Source organism: Cotesia typhae, unplaced genomic scaffold, assembly GCF_013202065.1.
Source record: "Cotesia typhae breed Kobodo isofemale line unplaced genomic scaffold, CoteBio_Ctyphae scaffold_91, whole genome shotgun sequence".
Taxonomy (NCBI): Eukaryota; Metazoa; Arthropoda; class Insecta; order Hymenoptera; family Braconidae; genus Cotesia; species Cotesia typhae.
The window spans coordinates 3,320,560-3,344,974 of record NW_027423781.1 but is presented as its reverse complement, the minus strand read 5'-3'; the positions used below and the strand labels follow the sequence as shown (position 1 = coordinate 3,344,974).

The 24,415-nt window shown below is 28.8% G+C and overlaps 1 protein-coding gene across 5 annotated transcripts in view; it reads right to left on the bottom strand.

Annotated features, from left to right (window-relative positions):
- Fas1 (fasciclin 1 Fas1 domain-containing) overlaps positions 1-24,415 on the bottom strand; it is a 264,552-nt gene that overhangs the window by 101,839 nt on the left and 138,298 nt on the right. The window lies entirely within an intron of this gene.

Below are 24,415 nucleotides of genomic sequence, written 5' to 3'. Positions count from 1 at the left end.
TGAATAATAATTGACACGAAGAAAAAAATTTGAAATGAGAATTTGGAGTCTATAGGAGCTATAGCTTGGAAATTAAAAATTTTTAATGTTAACACCCACCTTCGCAAACCCCTGTGAGATGAGCTATCGTAGAATTTGCTCATAGACTTTTTCTACATCTCTTACAGAAGATTCCTACCAAATTTGGAGATGGTAGGAGCTATAGTTTAAAAACGGGAATTTTTCATTATTAACGCCCCCGCAATCCTCTTAGGGGTGAGATATCGTAAAATTCGTTTATAGATTATTTCTACATCTCTTACAGAAGATTCCTACCAAATTTGAAGTCGATAGGAGCTATAGTTTAAAAAAGGGAATTTTTCATTGTTAACGCCCCCGCAATCCCCGTTGTAGGTGGAATTTTGTAAGATCCGTTCTTAGCTGATTTTTACTCGGCGAAAGGAATATTCCTGCCAAATTTAAAGTCTCTAGGTCTTATAGTTCCAGAGATATCGTGATGAGTGACTATATCTATAGAAAGTCTTCTACATATATATAGATTGCAGAATATCCCACAATTACTGTAATTTTTCCGATAATTTAAAAAAAAAAATTCATCTCTGTGTAAATATATTCATTTATCAATCGTAAATTGAGCATCAGAAACAAAAAAGTACTAATGATTTCGTTTATACATGGCAGATTTTATTGTTATCATTATTATTATTATTATTATTATTATTATTATTATGATTATCATCATTATTATTGTATTTACCCCTTGAGCATTAATTTATATTTTAGCCTGCGGCGATTGAAATCCCACAAATTAATTCAACTTCCGTTTAATTCAAACCATTTCCAAACGCTGAAATATTTCAATATTGAAAATATAAATAAATTTCAAATTCAGATGAATTTATTTTCATACTAAATCACAGAAAATATTTTTTCCCTCCTGCATTTATTATTTATCATTAATCATTAGGGTGATTCAAAAAAAAAGAATATTTTTTTTTTCGTTTGGTACTCTGAAAAATAGGTTCCTAGACACCTCTAAGAAAGCCTCTCCAAGCATGAGTTCTTAATTGTAACGGGAAGGTCCTCCTTCTTACAGTTTTCTATTTTTTCTTATTATCAGATAGAAGAATTTATATCTCGCTTCCAACTACTTGAAAAAATATCTTGTTCCTTAGATTTTGTAGAAAATTGAATGCTCTACAAAAAAGTCTCTTACGATTTTTTCGTAAACCCAACCGTTTAAAAGATATTAACGGTTAAAGTTTGATTATTTTTGGGAAAATTTTTTATTTCTTATGAATTTTATAACTCAATGAAAAAAATCATTATGAATGATGAAACTCATAGTTTTGTAGGAAATTTACTGCTCTATAAAAATGGTCTCTTATGATTTTTCGATCAAGTTGAGCGTTTACGAGATATTCATCGTCAAACATCAATGCATATCAATTTTTCTAGTTTTTGATCAATAATTCGAAAAATTTCAATTTATTCTGTGAGTTTCAAGGAAATTTAGACAAATTTGAGTTTCTATGAATAGAAATATGTTATGAACTATTTTTTTAATTAGTTTTTTTAGTCTTGGACATGTTTGATTACATTAAAACAAAAAATTAGTGCATTTTTTTAAATATATAATTCAATTTAGTGTGTTTCACATGTGTTTCACTTTTTTATCGAAGAATTTATTTATTTAATTATCAACTGCCATATAATTTTCAATATTTTCAACATAACGGTACACTTTTACTGTAAATAATTTCCTCTATTGCAGTTTGGGTAGTTTTTTCGATGTTCTTTGATAATTTGCCATAAGTATTGGAATTGCTCTTCATTTTTGTCAAGCATTGATTATACTCACTAACTAATGCAACAGCTCGTTCTGCTGAATCATTAACAACTTTCAATTGGTTAAAGTATTCTTTATTTTCAATGTAACTGTCATTAGTAGGCCACGATTCAATATCTTTATCAAGGAAGTCATATGGTAAATCAAAGATTTTAAAGAGATTTAAAGACTTTTTAGAAACAAAGTCACTCAGACTTTTTGCGTTAATGAATTCAAATCGTTTTTATCAATTATAAATTTTTAGCTTTAGAATCTGTACCGTTACGAGTATTAACAGCTCCAACAATATTTGTTTTTACTTCCAATGAAACGGTATCGTCAAATAATGATAAAATGGCAAGTTCATCACTTAAATACCATAAATGCAAAATCATTTTTTCACAAGTTGCTGAAGAAATCAATGAATTGATATTTTTGTACTCGAATAAATTTTTCAAAAACTGCAAGTCATGATTAGCAGCAGTTGTTGCAGAAGTTGATGAAAACCAAGCTTTTAAATACAGTGTAACTATAAATATACAAATTTGCCGAAGACCGTCCAATTCTTTATTAGAAAGTTTAAATTCATTTCTGAATAGAAACATTTTTAAACTGTAAATTGCCTTCGCCATCCACCTAGCATGATGAATTGCACCAGGACGTTTGAAAAAATTTCTTCTTGAGGCATTTCTCCAAGGAAAATCAACAACAATTCCAACAATTCTTTATAGTCATCTCGGGGTTGTAGTAACTATCAAAAACAATTAAAAATTTGTCAGAAACAAGAAAATTTTTTTCTTAAAATCGCAGTTAAATCATACCTGTAAGGATTGTGCAATTAAACTAGATATTTCATTTTTTTTATCCAAAATGATATCAGCAACAACAGTATCTTCAATTCCAGATTTATAATTAGTTTTATTTATTTCATCCCATGATTTTTTAAATCTTCCGAACATTGGTACGTTTGGCCCAGATGACACAGGCCAATATACTTCAAATGCACTTCTCAATATGATCTCAAAAATGTATAAAGAAAATAGATAACTATCGTTAAATTTAATATTTTCAACAAATTGTAGATTATATTTAAAATCCAAATGAGTAAATAATTCTCAATAATTTCAAAAGTGAAATTCAGTAAGCAATAAAAATTAAACTAGAACGTTAATAATTAAATATTTTTTAGATTAAATTATCATTGATAAGTTACCTGTATTAACTGCCGTCGTGTCAAAACACATCGCCTTAACATAATTAGTAATACCCCATTCACTCAATGTCGATAAAATGGCTGATGTTTGATTGTCTGCCGTCCCAGAATTCATTTTTGGAACCCCAAGTAATTGTTCGATACCAAATGCAGTTAAAATAACTGGTAGCTGCAGTTAAAATAAATAACTGCAGTTAAAATAAATCATAATCTCGTTCCACAGATTTTGATCCAACAAGGTCATTCAGCATTTTTCCGTCCCAATGCACAACGTATTTATCGTGTGTCTTAAAGTTGTCATTAAGTCCTTTAGCAATGTCTTCTCTTTGAAGCATACGAGCTCGTTGAATTGAACTATAACTGAGCGTTGTATCTTCAATTTTAATACCTACTGCTAGTAAAACCGGAGCAATAATAAACATCGCATTTCTACTGCTGACATTAGCTCGGTCGAGTCCAAAAATGACTTCAGGAGTTAAGACATCAAGTTTTGCTCGTTTTGTCGGAATTGGAGGTTCATACTCTGAATCAGATCCAAAATTTGTAACTCCACTTAATGTATACGTAGAGAACGACTCTGATTTTTCACTTGGAACAATCGCATGACTGGTAGACGGTTGATCTAAGTCTGGAATAAGATCTGTTTTATAAATTAAACGAAGAAAATGTATAGAATTTATTCATTTTGATGACAAATAATTAAGAAAGGACTCCAAAAATTGTCTAGTCAAATGTCATCTAGTCATCTATGAAAAGTTACACTACTACCTGACTTTATAATAATTAAATATCTCAGATACTTACTACTCTCATCTATTCCCATCATAGTTGTGGTTATGTTTGATACAGGTACATTATTAGAAAGAATCTCTTTATGGGTACCGAATTTTTAATCCAAATACAACTTTCTAATATTATCATCAAGCACTTTTAAGGATTTTTCGCTCACAATGTCGAATAATTGTTCAAGATCAGTCTGAAATTTCATTTCCTTCTGGTTTTGCGCTGAATTCTTTTTATCGAAATTTTTTTGTAATTTTAACCATTGACTGTGATAGCGAAGAAATTTTTTGACTGCATTAGGAGCTCCACTAGTTGGAATCTAATTTTTCTCCACAGTTCAATAACTTGGTCAACTGAATTTTTAGCACTTTGTTTGATTGAATACTTTAAAATTTTAAGTTGGTAGAAAAACACACGCATAACCTCTTTCACTTTTGGTAACTTACGTTCCGAAATTCTTGGTAGAGGTATTCCGATAAAACGTATTTCTTTATTCATTGTAGGTTAATTGATGATAAATCAATTTATGTGATGATTATAAGACTTATTTAAAATGAATTATTTTATTACGTATTCAAGATGATCAGTTTTAGGAACACTGAAAATACGGTATTAAATGGGTAGATACTGAAGATAGTTGAGAGTAAAAAACATAGATGGCGTTAGTTTCAGAAGACAAACAGAAGAAGAAATGGAATTCAAAACAAAAATCCCCTCGAACGAAAATTTTATGTATATTTTGTGAAAAACAATTTAAAAATACGCACTGAACAAATTTCATAATAATAAATGACAACGCGATTAAGATTTTAAATTATTAAAGATAAAATTTTAAAAAAATATTATTAGAATAAAAACTTTCAAATGAATTTTTTGAACAGAAAACATCTATAGGAGTTGCTTTTATAATAAAAACTCAAATTTGTCTAAATTTCCTTGAAACTCACAGAATAAATTGAAATTTTTCGAATTATTGATCAAAAACTAGAAAAATTGATATGCATTGATGTTTGACGATGAATATCTCGTAAACGCTCAACTTGATCGAAAAATCATAAGAGACCATTTTTATAGAGCAGTAAATTTCCTACAAAACTATGAGTTTCATCATTCATAATGATTTTTTTCATTGAGTTATAAAATTCATAAGAAATAAAAATTTTCCCAAAAATAATCAAACTTTAACCGTTAATATCTTTTAAACGGTTGGGTTTACGAAAAAATCGTAAGAGACCTTTTTTGTAGAGCATTCAATTTCCTACAAAATCTAAGGAACAAGATATTTTTTCAAGTAGTTGGAAGCGAGATATAAATTTTTATCTGATAATAAGAAAAAATAGAAAACTGTAAGAAGGAGGACCTTCCCGTTACAATTAAGAACTCATGCTTGGAGAGGCTTTCTTAGAGGTGTCTAGGAACCTATTTTTCAGAGTACCAAACGAAAAAAAAAATATTCTTTTTTTTTGAATCACCCTATTAATCATGAAGAAGAAAATTCGTAATTAGATTTGAAATCTTCAAGAGTAGCCTGCAACATACAAGCCGTAACATAAATTCAATCAATCCCAAAACAATTCCAATCTCTGTTTGATTTCCCACCCCCGCATCACATACTTTACCCTCGTAACATTGAATAAATATCCTAAGCGTACCGTGTCTTGCCCCTATTTTACCACGCATCCTGAGAATGCTCCTGACATTCTCATCCCTCATATAACTTTATCAAAAGTACTTATTTCTTGAAAAATTAATCTCTTTGATTGAAATAATAAAGATTTTTGAGAAAATAAAGTTTTTTTCATTGAAGAAATGAATAAAAATCGAAAAATTGCTCATAACGGTGATTTTTTCAAAACCAAAAAAATTGCAGCGCTACTTGGAAGTTGAAAAATTACCGACGATATCCTTTGTTCATCCATTTTATCCAAATATCCTTAATTATGCGAGTTTTTGTCGTTTTTTCACTTCCTCATCTAAATCAGACACGGCCCTGATCTCTGAATGAAAAAATAATTAAGATCATAAATGGAAATAAATTAATAAATATTTATAAAGTTTTTGTGGGAAACGACAATGAAAAAATGCGTCCGGTTATGGAAATTTAAAAGAAAAAAGTATACATGTTTATTTTGTCCCTCATATTAGCTGCTTGTGGGCTCAGACCATCGATCTACGTTACGTAGACATTATATTCAAGGGCTGATGATCGCTTCCTGTTTTAGATTGTTATGTTAATCGAGAAGACAAATGGTAACAAAATGCTTCGTTGTAATTAATTTCCTAGTCTTCTATTAAAAGTTGAGATTTCTTGGAACATTTATCATCGCTTATTGAATCTAGTTATCGAAAGATGGAAATTTATTGCTTGACTCATGATACGAAGCATCAGAGAGCGCTTTACGATCGAAAAATATTTTTTGCCTTATTTTGGTTTTCGAAATATTTAGATTTGATTTTTTGCAATAAAATATATAAATTGCCGTGGAATTTATGGAGAAATTAAAATTATAAAATCACAGAAAATTTTTAAGTAACCTACATTTAAATGGCGTCAGAACATTTGGCAACGTTGCGTAGCGCGCGAGCTTCAGACCATTCAATAAATTCAAACTAAACTTTAACGCACTTATGTTTTTCATTCATACTTATTAGTTCATTTATTGTTAACAAATTTTCATATTTCACAATTGAAAAATGAAACAATAATTAAAAAATACTAGCATTTTTGCCATGAGACATTAGAATGTTATGGTTTTATGACTAAACATTTTTAATTAATTTATTTATTTACACTGACTGCAAAAACTTAAACGTGGTTAAGGTTATATTGTGCAAATGAAAATGTAAACAACCGAAATATAGCGTTGCCAAATCACGGACAGGTTACTAACAGCTGATTTACAAGAGTCAAATTAATTTTTGTATTTAACTATTTTTTTTCTTAATTTAAAAAATTTCAAGGATTAATTCCTTATATACTATTTATTTTTTAATTTTAGGAATTTTGATGGGTTTTTTCTTTTAATTTATCGAATATTGACTACTACAGCTGTTGTGACTGAACTGGAGCGAAAGGACCTCTTTAATAAAACAGATTTTAAAAATAATTCTAGATTATTTATAATTTATCAGTACACGGCCTAATTACGATTTAAAGAAGCTTATATAATAATTTGAAATTTTATTTTATTTTAAATTTTCCACAAAAAAATCGTAAGCTTCAATTGAAGATAATGACTATTATTGGGCAGAAGAAAATACGAAGATACTTAATATTTATTAAATACAGTAGTACATACTCTTTAAAGTAAACTTAACTTTCAGAAAGTCACCTCAATTTAAATATCAACTTGAACCAAAATAAAAAAAATAAACAATGATAATAATAAAGCTGTAGCTGACGTTATTGCATGAGATATAAAGGGATTTTAAACGTCGTATCGAATTATCAAGACCCTCTTGTCTCTGTAGATATAGATAGAGCAAGAAATGCGCCTTCTTAAAGAATTTATAATGAGAAATTTTTGAATTTTCAACGCGGATAAGAAAGCACCCTGCGACAAGTCTCACTCGAGGGCTCTTCAATTATAATGTTATTATTTTTATTCCCCTTCAGATAATAAAAAGTGAACAAATAAGAAATGAGAATTTTAGTTCTCTTTGTACAGAAGTTAGTTATGAGTTTGCAATTGAAGAAGTGTGTAATCATTATAAGAAACAGGCAAATTATTCTTTAGCTTCAAAGGAATTAAAGCTCATTTCGGATTAAATAAAACTTTTGATTGAAAGAAATAGAAAATATAACTTTTTGTTTTTCTGTACAAGTTATAATTTCTTGCTTTTGATCTGGTAAGAAGTTCAGACTTAGAAATTTTTATAATTAACAATTATACTAATTATATAAGTTTGATAAAAACAAATATGCAAGCCTTAATTAAGCACCTGTATCAAATGTCAATTGATCAAAGTAAAAATTTTGCTAATAAGTTTAATGCTATTATTGAATTTTAATAATTTTATATCAAACTAAAAAAATTACCTATATAAACTACACGGAAAGAAAATTGAAGGAATTTTTACTATTTCACTATCATAATTTTTATTAAGTTAAATAGTAACGGTGGACTACACTTCTCATTTAGTAATTTTTACAATCTACTATTGTAAATTTTATCCAACAAACAAGGCTAGCAAGAAACTTAAAAAACCCAAAAATATAGAGCTAATTATACAATATGTGTTTGTAAACTTTACTATTCAACTATTGTAAAAATTGACACCCGGTTTTTACACGCTTTTTTTATTATTAGCTTTATCTGTATGTTTGTATGTTTGTAACCGACTTCTTCGGACGCGATTTTGACCCATTTTAAACGGCCAGATTTCGTTCAAACTCTGTAGATATATCGAGGACCGATGACAATACACTATTTTGACAAAATTATTCCATTTTTCATTTTGTAAAATAAGATTTTTGTGATTTTATGTATTTTTCATCTATATTCGATAAGGCAGGGATTGGTGGTAATTTTCAGTTCTAACCATTATCTTTCGCCAATTTATCTTATATTCCAGTATTAGCAAATTTTCGAATACCAGAAAGTTTTCAATTCAACAAAACAAGTAAGTAGTTTAAAAAAAATCTAAAAAAAAAAACACTTTTATAAATAAACCAAACTAAAAAGCAGAAAATAAATAATAGTTTAAGAAAACTAAAAAACATGCTTTTTATAGAAAACCGAACTAAAAAATAGAAAATAAATTTTGATTAATTTATATTTATCAAAATTTTTAACATTATTCTTAATTTAAATTTATCAAAATTTATTTTTTATTTTTTAGTTCATTTTGAGAAACATTACGATTAAACAAAACAACATTAAGCTGCAATTTTCAATGCGCAACTTCCCATAAGGCAGACAAAGAGATTAAAAAATAAATAGAATTGAAAAATTTAGTTTTTCAAAAGTTATCGTGTTTGTCCCTCCAGAAAAATTAAAAAAATTCACACTAGCTATTAAAACGACTTTTCTATGTAAAAATAGCCATTAATCATTTTAAAAAAAATTTTTAATAAGTTCGGCGATCATTTTTCTTTCTTCTAGTGTTCTTTTGGTATAATTTATATGTATGTTATGACTATCAGATACAACTTAATGTGACAAAACGTCAGGATCTTGATTTCCAAATTTTCTATTATATCTGCGCTCAAGCTCAATCCATTCAATAGTTACAACAATCTTAATAACTCTCAAAAAAGTCAATTGATTCTATTTCCATAAACTTACAACCGGGAAGTAAAAATAAAAAAAAAGCAGAGCACTAAGTGAATAAAAGTTGAAAGTTTTATTTATCCAGCATACCGTTAAATAAATAAAATAATGCGAGGTGTTGCATGGAGGGTAGCGAAGAAGTAATGTTTAAAAAATTTTTCCAGAGACATCAGACATCTTTATCGTTAGCTCCGGTACTTTCTTACACCCTCGCTCGGTTTCTGAGACCGAGTGAAACTCGATAACTTTTCCACCCTGTAATTTTTTTATTTTAACTTTCTTGGTCTCGCTCGCTTAATATTTTTCTCCATGGATACGAAAGAATATTGTGGAGAGTGCTGGGATGAGTGGAAAAACTCTACGAGAATATCGAGGGTAAAAAGTCAGCTACTTTTTTTCTTTATTTTGCTTTTTGTTGTCAGATAAAAATTTAATGGGTAAATCAAGGGATAATACACACATCTGCTTTCACCCTTTTGTATTTGTTCGATCTTTTTTTTTTTATTGATTAAAAATTAATGTACTAGTTTTTTCTGTATGGATTCTTTCAACGCCGCCGAATTATTAGAAGAATACAAGCTTTTTATATTATTTATCTATATTATTAAGAGAATAAGCTGAATTTTGTAGCCAGTGTATTTATATGAGAAAATAGATTTTTATGGTTAAATTTGGTATCGTTGGAAAAGTCTTGAGCTGGTCTAGAAACATAATTAATAAATGACTTCGTATCTTGTGAACTATTGACATTTTTAAAGATATAAACTCATCTCGATCTTACACTCGTCGAGACCATTAAAATGAATACCCACATCAATTTTTCATATATTTTATATATATATATATATATATATATATATATATATATATATATATATATATATATATATATATATGTATATATGAAAAATATATCAAAAGAGCATGTGGGTACTCAAATAAAAGCTCTTGATGAGTGTAATATCGGGATGAGCTTATATCTTTAAAATATATATTATATATATCACATAATGAAGAAATGACCTTGTATCTTGTGAACTATTGACATTTTTTAAGCTATAAACGAACTCCGATGTTACACTCATTGAAACCTTTTATTTGAGTACCCACATCAATTTTTCATATATTTTATATATTTATAAATATTATATATATATATATATATATATATATATATATATATATATATATATATATATATATGTATATATGAGAAATATATGAAAAATTGATGTGAGTACTCAAATAAAAGCTCCTGATGAGTATAACTTCAGGATGAGCTTATATCTTTAAAAACGTCTATATTTAAGTCAGTACAGTGCAATTGAATGAAATTCATTATTTAATAAAGCAAAATTTTATTTATTTACAGTTCACAATCCACAATAGTCACATAGTGATTGCAAGATTGCTAGTAGTGCCTTAATATCACAACGAGCTTAAATTAAATTTTTTTCTGGAAAAAATTTATTATTTGGTGCAAGCTGTTAACTGTCCAAGAAGTAGATTAAATCCCATATAAAACTCTAGTCTCTTTAATAGATACTGCAGAGAACTTGTACACCTCCGGGTTTCCGGGCAATAATCGAAGCGGCGATTCTACTCCTTGTCTCTTTTCTCTTAAAATAAATAAAAGCTCTCGGCAGTAAAAAGCGGCGGCTTAAAAGCCCGAGGAGCGTTGACGCATAAAAATGTTTACATCCGAAAAATAATATATCCCGAGAGTATGTGCGCGTAAAAGTAAAGGGTAAAGTGACCTTTCAACGTCCATTTCTCTCTTCCTCTTTGCTCCACTCTCCTGGTCTCGCATCGAGTCTTTTGTGCACCCAAGAACAGAACACACTGGGGAAAATATTCAAAGTGGCGAAAAGCTCCCGTAAATTATCGTGAAACCACCCGCCTTTATTTAACCACCGAACCGAGCATCCGACTTTTTTTTAAACATTCTACAACCATTTACCCGCAGTTCATTTTTGTATTTCATTTGTGATCATTCGTCACCTTTTAAATCATATGTTTAGGGTCACAATGGAAATCACTCTGAAAAATATTAAAATTAATGTTATTTTATTTTTATAAAACTAAGAAAAATAATTTTCTAGTAAAAGCAATGTCGATAAAAAAATATCAAAAATTTGAATTTATTAATTAGAATTGCGAAGATTTAACAAATTTTAAGGAGATCCAAATACTCTCCTAGTTTAAAGAATTTCTACACTTTTCACAAAAATTAAGGGAGCAAGAAAAAAATCCAAATTTTTGGGGGATTTTCAACAGGCTGTAACTTATACAAAAATGGTCGTACAGCAAAAAAAAAGCAAATTGTAGCTCTAAGTATCTAGTTTTTGGATCTGAATTTCGAGTAATTTTAAGAAAGCCATCGAAAAAAAATTTCCGAAATTTTTTTGGTATTTTTTTTAATCTACAGACGAAGAAAAAATTTTTTTGACTTAACCTTTACATGGACTGGATAGCTTAGTTATTCAGCTTTAATTTGGTTTTTTACAAATCTCAACAAAAGCATTTCTCACTTAGATATCGGTGTTTGAATGGAAAAAGATCATTTTGTCTTTGATTACCAATATCTCAGCAACCAATGATCGCACAGAAATTTAAATATTGGTTTTAAAAACTTGAATAAATTCTCTACAAAGATTGGCTATTGATTTTTGAAAAAAAAATTTTTTTTTTCAATCATTACATGAATTTGAAAAAGCAACCAAAATTGGGCTTTTTGTGGTTTCTTGGAAAATCAAGCGCCCAATCAAAAATATTGCGGAAACCACTAATGTTAAGTGTGCGTTTTACTGTTCAATATACCCACAAAAACCCTACAAAGTTTCAATTTAATCCAGCCGACTGTTTTTTTTTCCCGCTTGATTAAATTTTTGAAAAAATTAAAGAAGCAAAAATTTCGCTCTGAAAAAATCATGATTTTTCTTAAAAATGAAAAAAAAATTTTTTCTTTCATTTTTCTCTTTATTTTGTATTAGTGACTTCGTAAATTTGAGAAAAAAAATCTAAAATTTTTGAAAAAAAAATATTTTTTTCTTTCAAACAAATGACTAAAAATTTTGTTACTTAATCAGTTTATTACTCCGTACTAAATTCTTTCATCAGTTTAATCGATAATATCAAAAATGACACTCATAAAAATAATTGTCTAAGCTTCTGACTCATCTAACTTCTTACTAATCCACGCCGCCATTTTTTGAACATTGTTGTTAGCGCAATAACTTCTCGTGCTTTGATGATTCCTGCATTCCGTTTTCATGATCCGAAATTTTGGATCATAACCTAGATCGGTTAACAATTTAAATGGATTTTCATCCAACTTGAAATATTCAACTAGAAATTTAGCGTGTTTTTTATCGCGCACGTAGATGTCATACTTAAGAAGATCATGCAATTTTATTAACAGATTGTCGTCAGTGTATTTACTTCTCTTAGCCCACATAATTCTGCATTTACGGTAAAATTTTCTGAAGTCTCTATTGTGAAAAATGTTCTCTGAAGAAATTAAAAAATGCGATGTGTCTATTAACATCGGAAATTCTACTAGTACCGATCGAGCGGTAGCATAAGCTACGCAAAACTCTTTTATGATAGTCTCACCTTCGAGCCTAAACCCAGTGAAGTCGATTATTGCGACTTTCATTTTCTCTCTTCTAATATAAGATGATTAATTCATAAAATTTTTTTAGACTAAATTTTATTTGACAATTTTAGTTTTGTTGGAGTGATAAAGACTTGTCGAAATGCTACTTACTATAAATAAGCAAAAGAAATTAATTAAATATTTTGTAAGCTTGAGTTTTTGTTATTAGAAATGAAAGCAGATAAAACTTTCTTTTATTCACTTAGTGCTCTGTTTTTTTTTAATTTTTTACTTCCCGGTTGTAAGTTTATAGAAATAGAATCAATTGACTTTTTTGAGAGTTATTAAGATTGTTGTTACTATTGAATGGATTGAGCTTGAGCGCAGATATAATAGAAAACTTGGAAATCAAGATCCTGACGTTTTGTCACATTAAGTTGTGTCTGATAGTTATAACATACATATAAATTATACCAAAAGAACACTAGAAGAAAGAAAAATGATTGCCGAACTTATTAAAAATTTTTTTTAAAATGATTAATGGCTATTTTTACATAGAAAAGTCGTTTTAATAGTTAGTGTGAATTTTTTGAATTTTTCTGGAGGGACAAACACGATAACTTTTGAAAAAATAAATTTATCAACTCTATTTATTTTTTAATCTCTTCATCTGCCTTATGGGAAGTTGCGTATTCAAAATTGCAGCGTGAAATTGGTTTGTTTAATTGTAATTAATTTTTTTCGGCTGGCAGTTGGAGAAATTTTCGGTCCTTTGAGCAGCTATTTATAAAAATTAATTTGTAAATACTGCTTGAGGACAGCTGATACTATACTCAATTGTGTTCGCTGGCTGACCAAAGGTAATTCAGTCTTCAATTGGTTCTTTTTTATGATTCACTTTTCGGAACGAAAGAGGGCGTTCAATTCGTATGAAAAAACTACTCGCGGGAAATTTTAAACGAGCTGTGAAATTGAATTGTAAATAAAATTAATTTCTTGTAATTAACTGATTAAAATTATTTTGTTATTTATTCTTGTAGTGTACAGTACACGGAAAAAAATTTCTGGGAAAATTTACGATACAACTATTGTAAAACCGGACTATACTTTTATTACTATAAATTTTTTAATATTTTAGAAGGAAATTTACTATTTATTCATGGAATTTTACAACTAACTATTGTAAAAAGTAAGAGATTAAAATTTCCAGTGCTGCCTCTGCACCTTTCCAATAGAACTATAACAAATTTTACAATAGTTGAATTGGAATGTTTCTCAATTAGTGTGAGTAATGGCCGTGCACAGCGCTAGACTCCGAGTTTGTGTAAATGTTAAAGGACGTGAGTACTAGTTTACCTCGGATAGCGTAGAGAGAGAGTCTCAGGCTGCCAACAAAAAGTTCTGGGTTCGATTCCCGGACAGGACAAAATTTCCGTTTTCTTTTTTTGGTTACTGTATAGGTAGCAATTAGTCCAACCTCCTATCTCTCTCCCTCCCTAAAACTTCTTTTAAAAAAATCGGGTGTCAATTTTTACAATAGTTGAATTGTAAAGTTTACAAACACATGTTGTATAATTTGCTCTATATTATTGGACTTTTTAAATTTCTTGCTAGCCTTGTTTGTTGGATAAAATTTACAATAGTAGATCGTAAAAATTACTAAATGAGAAGTATAATCCACCGTTACTATTTAATTTAATAAAAATTACGACAGTGAAGTAGCAAAAATTCCTGTTATTTTCTCTCTATGTACCTTAAGTGGATAACTATCGCAATCGCTCTTACTCAATTAACTCTGCAAACAAAAGTCTTACTTATAAACAATATTTTCAACAAAAATGAAACCTAGATCATAAACACAAGACACGTGTCATGTTTTACCGTTAAATTTACACTCGATTTAACGCGTACACTTAACGATGGGCAAATAAAGAATGCACACCCTCGTAAATTATAATCCCTCTTTATCTGAGCCTGAAAAAGCCCAAGGCCGTCTTTCAAAGTTATTACAATCCAGTGATTTTTAAACATGAACAAATACTCAACAATGTTATTATCCATGAAAATTTAATTTATTTTTTCATGAATATATTTATTTATTTTCATTTAATTTCACATTAAATATGCATCTGAAATTTTGTAGAATAAGTTACTTAATTCATTTGAAAATATTTTAAAATTTAACAGCAACTATATTTCAATTAAACATTTTATTTATTTTGTAATTCAAATGTCAATTCACATTTTTACAAATTAAATAATGCTGTGGAGCGGAAAAGAATATAAGTTACGGTGACTGACAAAATTTGTGACGAAAATTCCGCGATGGTCACAAATTGTTATCTACACTTCTCACAAAAATTAAAGGAGCAATAAAAAAATCCAAATTTTTGGGGGATTCTCAACAGGCTGTAACTTATACAAAAATGGTCGTACAGCAGAAAAAAAAGCAAATGATAGCTCTGAGTGTCTAGTTTTCGGATCTGAGTTTGAAATTTTTTTTTTATTTTGTTTTATTTTTCTTTTTTCTCAAATTTACGAAGTCACTAATACAAAATAAAGAGAAAAATGAAAGAAAAAATTTTTTTTTCATTTTTAAGAAAAATCATGATTTTTTCAGAGCGAAATTTTTGCTTCTTTAATTTTTTCAAAAATTTAATCAAGCGGGAAAAAAAAACAGTCGGCTGGATTAAATTGAAACTTTGTAGGGTTTTTGTGGGTATATTGAACAGTAAAACGCACACTTAACATTAGTGGTTTCCGCAATATTTTTGATTGGGCGCTTGATTTTCCAAGAAACCACAAAAAGCCCAATTTTGGTTGCTTTTTCAAATTCATGTAATGATTGAAAAAAAAAATTTTTTTTTCAAAAATCAATAGCCAATCTTTGTAGAGAATTTATTCAAGTTTTTAAAACCAATATTTAAATTTCTGTGCGATCATTGGTTGCTGAGATATTGGTAATCAAAGACAAAATGATCTTTTTCCATTCAAACACCGATATCTAAGTGAGAAATGCTTTTGTTGAGATTTGTAAAAACCAAATTAAAGCTGAATAACTAAGCTATCCAGTCCATGTAAAGGTTAAGTCAAAAAATTTTTTCTTCGTCTGTAGATTAAAAAAATACCAAAAAATTTCGGAAATTTTTTTCGATGGCTTTCTTAAAATTACTCGAAATTCAGATCCAAAAACTAGATACTTAGAGCTACAATTTGCTTTTTTTTTGCTGTACGACCATTTTTGTATAAGTTACAGCCTGTTGAAAATCCCCCAAAAATTTGGATTTTTTTCTTGCTCCCTTAATTTTTGTGAGAAGTGTAGTTCATTTAGCTAGATCTGATTGGCCGAGTTTATGACAAAAAAATGTCTGACATTCATGAAATGACGGACATTGATCCAAAACTGTGTGACGGTCATTTCGCCTTCGAAAAAGGTGGTCATTCAAAAATTATCGAAAAGTTGCAGGAATGGCTTTTAGAGTCAATAGTTTTTCTGATTTGATAGAACAACCAGATCTGATTGTTCAAAACTTGAACATAAGGACTTATGAAATTCAGTCTGTTAGAAAAAACTAAAAATTTTAAAATTAATCAGCTTATATTAGAAGAGAGAAAATGACAAGTGTAATAATTGATTTCAATGGGTTTAGGCTCGGAAATGAGACTATCATAAAAGAGTTCTGCGCGGCTTATGTATTTAAACAATCGTTTTATGTAAAACTTCCTATTTTGATAGACACGACAAAATTGCCAATTTCGCCTGATGCAATTTATGAAAGTGAAGACGCTTTAGACTTTTACAAAAAATGCTAAATCATTTGGAGCAAAAGAAGTGACTACGTCGACGATCATCTGTTAATATTAATGCATGATCTTCTGAAATATAATGTCTACGTGCGCGACATTAAAAATGCTAAATTTCTAGTTGACCATTTTGTATTGAAAGAAAATCCTTTTAAATTGTTAACCGATGAAGGATTTGATTCAGATTTCTGGATCATGAAAACAGAATGTAGGAATCATCAAAGCAGAGACAGCTATTGCGTCGAAGATAATGTCTCTTACATGGCAATGTGGCTCCGAAATAAATTGAAGTCGATGTAGATTATTTTAAATGGTATTCAAGACTAATATTGAATTATTGAGTCATTGATAAATTTTTATTTTTAGCTCGTTATACTAGTACGAAACTTTGATTGGTAAGTACTTGAAATTGAATTAATAAATATCAATCCAAGTAGAAAAACTAAAAGAGAACGGCAATAAATGATATTTAATAACGAAATAAATTTATAGGGAAAAATATATAAATTGAACGCTTGACACTCGGCCCAGTCGACTGTAAAATCCGGTTTAAGTAATAGTTGACGCTGCTAAAGTAAGTCTTTGAGTCTACTAACTTTACGTCCCTCGGAGCCCTTAAATTCACGTGCTTCAACATAAACTTTGATTCTGACTAGGCTAGAGCTTTCTCTTAAAAGGATCATTAAAATCTCGGTCCGTATTTCTCTGCAGTAAATTGTTAGTTGTCAAAATAATATGGCTCGTTTATGAAACATCGTTTATGATAACTTTTTAGTGCATTTGTGTATCGAATGATGGCAAACAAGTCAAAATTGAATGATGCACGAATAGAAGGATTTAGAACGGAATATTAAACTAATTTATTAACAAAATTTTTAGTCATTTATTTGGGAAAAAAAAATATTTTTTAACCATTAATATTATTTGATACACTTTAATAAATGATTTTTTTGTTCTACATAAATTGTGTTGATTACAATCGAAGCCTTATTGATGGAAATGAATATTTGTTTCCTCTAAATAATATTTATAATGATAAAAAAAAATATCTTCATTCAAGAAAAATATTCTTGCTTCAAGAAAATTATTTTTAAGAGAACTACAATGAAAACCGTTTATAACGACATTGAAGGGACCGATGAATTATGGTGATTATAGCCTATGGTTGTTATAACCAATATTTATCATTAATAATCAAAAACGTTCATATTACATTCAAAAATACATTACAACTATTTATTGAACATGCTACAAGAATGCTATTTAAAATAACCGCTTCCGCTAAAGACTTCTCTAGTAGAAGTGTCTAGCATAGAAATGTCGCTGCAAGTTTGTTGAGTCCCAATACAACGTTCCTTGTCGTCTATATTTCATCATCCTAAATATGCTAAAGTAGCGCAAAAGAATTCCTAAAAAACGATTTGAGTAAATGGTAAACATTTTTTATAATTTTATATTTAATAATTTAAAATCATTGTTCTAACTTTTATCAATATCTTAAAAAGTATTGTTGCTCAATTTAAGTGATGACTGATCTCTAATACCAATTTTATCAAGTATAGTATAACTATTTCCAGTATGTATAACCCGCAGGCCTTATTACCGTACCGTAGTAAAATAAGGTCTACTCGCAAGGTTTTTGAAAAAATTTAATTTTGTGTTTGTTTATGGTGAAAATTACCATTACTCCATTATATTTTATGGCTCGTGTATTAATTTAAAAATTAATGATACATTGCAATAATTAAATGCAATATTTTCGATTTTTTTCAAAATCTCCCTTAGCTAGGCCTTATTACCTCCCGGTACCTTATAGATTGGTTATTGTTATAAGGAGAGAAGCTATTTGTTTACAAATTGTTAAACGTTTAAAAAATTAGCCTTTATATAGTTACGAAAAGGTTGGTTAATATTTATCCAATAATACCTTTAATTATTTATAGTTTATTAAATTAAAAATGAAAAATTAACATCTCGGAGTTTTTTCATAATAACATAAATAAAATTTTTCACGCAGTACATTTTTACTCTTGAAAGATTAAATCGATTGAAAATTAATTTCGCAAATTTTTCTCAGCGAAAAATGTTAATCATTTTTTTTCTTTTCAGTATAAAATTCATGAGAAAAATTGCCAGAATGAAATGTAATCTAAGGCGCTGCTTTACCATTTATTAGTAACATAGTAACAGCAACTTTTTTCAAAGTGAACTCTCGAGTAAAAAAAAAAATACAAAAAAAATCTCCGAAATATCTGCAGATAATATAAAATTAAAAAAAATCAAGTATAGTATAACTATTTCCAGTATGTATAACCCTTGGGCCTTATTACCCTACCGTAGTAAAATAAGGCCTATTCGCAAGGTTTTTGAAAAACTTTAATTTTGTGTTTATTTATAGTGAAAATTACCATTACTCCATTATATTTTATGGCTCGTGTATTAATTTAAAAATTAATGATGCATTGCAATATTTTCGATTTTTTTCAAAATCTCTCTTAGCTAGGCCTCATTACCCGCCGGTACCTTAAATAATAGTTTTTTTGCGATAACTTTTAAATAAGTTATTAACAAAAAAAATTTAATGAAAATTCAGTGATTTTATAAATAAATATTTCATAACTTCTAATACTCTTTAAAAGCGGGCAGCGGCTCAAACCGTTGAGAGATGGGACGAATAGTAGAGTTCCAGTGGTAAATTAAATTCCTGACAACAAAGGACTCATCAACTTTTAGATAACTCTAGTACTAGAGCCATGAAATATAAAATTATCCTCCTGAAGATTTGAAATCTCCTTGTCCGGAGAGATCAAAAGTAACGTTAAAGCCCAAAGATAAACTTGGTGTCAGTTTTATTTCTGGATTGCAAAAATAGTGAATTGCAGGGGTAGATTTTTATTTTTTTGCCTTACAAGCAATGAGGGATGAGCGATGAGTTAACTTTTGCTATTCTACTTTCTACTTAGTGTAAGTGCATCGGCTTACGTAATGACACGGTAGGCTGTTATTTATTTCTCATCTTTACCCTCGATGAATAAAGTATCAAGTATAAATCGACAGTATGAGTTGAATGTACAAGAATCAAATAACATTATCTCACTTCTTGACTCAGTAATTTATTTATCCGAGCCACCCTAACGTGACTCACTTCACCTCGATCTTAAATCATTGCTTTCTCTACTTACATTATTGTATATTACATTGTCTTGATATCCTTAAATTAATTTTTTTTTCTGTTTGTTAGAAAATTTTTATGGACAGATAAAAAAATTTCAATATCAATAAATTATTATGTGAACAATAATAATAATAAAAAAAAATTTTTTTCTAGTCAAAAACTTTAGACTAAAAATCCTCTTTCTCAGCAGTCATAGTCGATTGTAATAAAAATAAATTTTTAGTAGATTTCATAGAAATCTAACTATTGAATTTGTCCTTTCAACTTTTGAAAAATTTTGCTATTTTCTGACTCAGTTCATAATGGATCTTTTTCAAACTCAACATCCTCAATCTTTAGACGAATACCATGGCCAAGTTCAAAGATGAGCTTAATCGATCAGTAGTTTAGAAATTACAGGGTTTCAAAATTTTCTAAACCATAAAAATTCGTATTTTGGCGGATTTTTTCGCGGATAACTTTTGAACGAAATAACTTATCTAATTTTTGTAAATTGCATTTCAAAGCCCATTAAACGAGCTTCATTTTTCCTGCCATTTTATTCTTCTAAACTGAATATAACTTATTCGTCTGTAGGTTTTTAATGAAATTTAACTTTTGCAGTCGTTTTTTCGATCAATTTGTTCAATATGTCTCAATGCTTTTTTTTTTCTGTGAAATCTAAATGAATTTTCTCTTTTCTATACTATTTCTTTTCAGTTGTGTCAATATTTTCGATTCAAAAAAATTACATAATATGTAGACTATCTTTGCGATACGTATTATATTTATAACTAGCGACCCGGTCTGCTTCGCTGAGCCTCAATCAAAATGACTAAAGTTTTTGTTATAATTTTTTATTTTGTTATAATGATCAATAAATTTTTAAGTTCGAACAATAAGTTCAATACAATAATAATTAATCTGGAGCAATAACTAAAATTAATAAAATCATAAGTTATAAATTTTGCATTATTCATCGTCAAATAAAAGATTCCTACCAAATTTCAAGTCTGTATTAGAAGTAACAGTGTGGAAATGGAAATTTAATATTCTAACACCCACCCCTGCAATCCTTATTGGGGGTGGATTGTTGTAAAATCTGCTCTTAGATCATTTCCGCATCACATATAGAAGACTCCACCTAAATTTGCCGTCTTTAGGATCTACAATTTGAAAGTTAAAAATTTTCATTGTTAATATCCACCCCCGCAACCTCCCTGTGGAGCGAGCTATCGTAAAATTCGTTCATAGATTATTTATATATCTCTTACGGAAGATTTCTACCAAATTTGGAAGCTATAGGAGCTATAGTTTACAAACGGGAATTATTCGTTGTGAACGCCCCCGCAATCCCCTTTGAGGGAGGATTTTTTAAAAATTTTTTTACATACAAACCGTCTCCTGAAAATTCTAAAAACAACAAAAAAAATTTAGCTCAATCGGTCTAGCCGTTCTCAAGTGATGCGTGGACATACATGCGGCATTTTATTTTTATTTATATAGATTCACATTTAATTATATTTGTATGTCGGTGAATCTGTCATGACACAGATTTCTGCATCACCCTTGAGGTACTATGTAAAGTAACGCGTTCCCTTTCTTTTTCGGCTGCCAAATGGCTTTTTTTATTTTTTATTTTTTTATTTTTTTTTTTTTTTTATTATTAATTTTCCTGATACGATCTATCAACCTACGTATTCTATTCAGAACATTTATATTCTTCAGTTATTAAAACTATAACAACTATTTTTCCACTTACTTATTGTCTCTTGCTTATTTTCATTTTTATTTCTTCAATAAACTCTATAACTTTTGTGTTTTCTGGCGCCAGGAGAACAAAATAAAAAAAAAAAAAAGTTTCTCTATTAAATTCTCATGAAGGTTATTTAAACGCTCGTTAAACTGTCATAAAAACAAAAATAAATATAAAACAAAGCTATATCGTGTAGTATATCCCATAAATAATAAACAATGATAATAATAATAATGATAATGATAATGATAATGTATACCGTCAATATCTCAAGTGTCATTCCAAACAAAACGTTCTGTCATACCTTAAATTATTTGACTCGCATATATGCGGTGCTTCCTGATGGGCTGGGTTGTCACCGAGCTTTGATTTATACAATTCGAAAAACCTCCCCCGGATAAAATTCATTCCCTTTTCATTTTATACCACCCGCTGGTTTACCATCAGCCCCACAAATATTCGTTACTATTTTTGTAACAATAATGAGTATGAAATATGGTCTCGTGACAAATCTATACATATATATATAAATGAAGTATATTTATTTGAAGAATTAAATGATCATTTTAATCTATATTCTTGAGTTATTTATTTTTTTTAGGGGGCTATTGTTGATTGACGGAAATTGGAAAGTTGTGAAAGATGTGTGAAAAAATAACTTTTGTTAGTAGAAGAAAAAACTTAAAAAATGTACCAAAAAAAGGCATTAAAGTAGTACCCTCGCCAGAGTCATTTTCTTTGGATTTTTAAAAAATTTTGGCAGATTAATGTTCATATAATTCTGCATCGATTGGCGCAATTTGAAAATTTTTGACCATCTAGTTTCAGAGCTATTTAATTTCAAAGTTTGAGTTTTGAACGCTCTTATATATTACGGTATACGGGATATCCAAAAATTTACCTACAAACATTTTTATACCTCAGAAACTTTTCTTAGGATCTTTTTAAAAAACTAGAGTAACGTTAACTAACTACTAAACAATTTTTTAAAAATAATTTCATTTATAATTATCACACAATTTCACAAATATTTATTAATAAGTAATGAAAAATTTACCAGACTTTAGCCGAGGAAGGGATACGTTAATAAAGCTATGGCAACAACGCAAGTTTTATGAGCCGCGAAAAAAGTATGAGACGCACAAGCACTGAAAAATTTGAAAAGTTTAATGTACGTTAGGTGTAATATTATAGTTGTTAATTTTATTTATTTAAAAAAAAAATAACAATGATTATTTTATGAAAATAAGTATTTTTCTATATTTATTAAAAATTCAAAAAAGTTAACAATTTTAATATAATAATATATATTAATCTTTGATAAGTTATAAAAATAGTAGTTAGATGAAATAATAAAAAATAGTGAAATCTAAAATCAGTTAATACATCAACACAAAAAATATAATTACTGATTTTTCTGAAATATAAAACAATACTGTCAATAATTTTTTTTTTCAGACATTGTAATTATATTTCCGAATAAATGTATGTAAATAAATAAATAAACGCATGTATCACAACAAAGATTAGTCTACAGCTGGTCCAAAATACTAGAGTGTAACCACTATAAAATATCTTAACGCTCATGCAGTGTTGCCAGACTTTTCAAACGATCAGTTTCTCGTTGGTGATTGGCTAAAATAAGTACATAAACAGCAAAAAGTTTTAGGCTTGTCAATAATGACTCTCAAGTATATGTACCGTACACTCTAACATAGACTTTTGACTATGGAAGTCGCGAGGGTTCTACCTTAATCGTTGAAATTTTGAAAATTAAAAAAAAAATATAGTTAAATACAAAAATTAATTTGACTTTTGTAAATCAGCTGTTAGTAACCTGTCCGTGATTTGGCATCCTCAGTATCGCGATATTGAAGCCGAAAAAAAAATAAATTAAAAATAAATATTTCTAATATCGCGAATTTGAAAATTGGCGGAAAAATAAAATCATCATCAAATTAGCCGAAGAAATCTTTAAAAATGAGGCAATAAAGGCGGCTTAATAAAATCTGTATGACAGTCACTCTCAATCTAGGATACTCTTCACTTCATATTCTACCCTAGCGATGTTACGTGAACTGGGTTAACGTAATTGTGACGTCAGTGGACGAATGCGGTAACCCAGTTGTCCTACTCGGGGTCACTATATTCGGCACTGCGGTAAAAGCTCTCTCCTATTTTACTTAAACTTATACTTATGGATAAAATTAATAAGAGCAAGTATGGAATAACTCCATTAACCTTTTGGCTGTAATATTATATCAAGGGGAAGTGGAATGTTATTGATAATAATGAAAATAACCACGTAATATGTTATGTTGGAAACCTATAAAGTATAATCCAATTTACTCGAGCTTTCATGATTATTTAATAAAATCAGCCAGTCGTAAAACCGTCTATTAACTTGAAATTGATAAGTCTGGTAAATTATTAAACCCTCATAAGTAAATATTTCAGTATTGATTTTCTTAACAAAAATACGTGGGTATGTTGAAGAGTATATTTAAGAGTACTCAGAGTGGATTTTTCTCAATATTTATTTTTTTTTCTTTTTTTTTTTTTTTTATTCTTAAAACCTTGATGCGAAAAGCTTGGCTTTACGTTGGTTTCTTAATGCTTCGATGGGTACAAATGCGGTCAACTGTTGGAAAAAGTGTCCCGACTACAGAATCAGACTAAAAACTTACTAAGAAATCATTCACAAAAAAATATTTCTTCAAGAAAATCAAATATCTTTTTTTATACATTTACTTAGCACTGATAAATGTATAAGGAAAATTTTTCTTATCCTGTAAGTAATTGTAAAACTTTTTCCAGGAGATCAAAGGAAAAACTTTAAATTTTTGGAAGATCAAAAAATAATCAGATTATTTATTTTTTAAACTAAACTTTTTGCACAGAAAGAAGTAAACTGTAAAATTCACTGGGATTTTAGTTAATTTTTATAGTTTCAAACAGTAAAGCCGACATCGGGGTGGCAAAAATATAAATAGTACAGAACTTCAT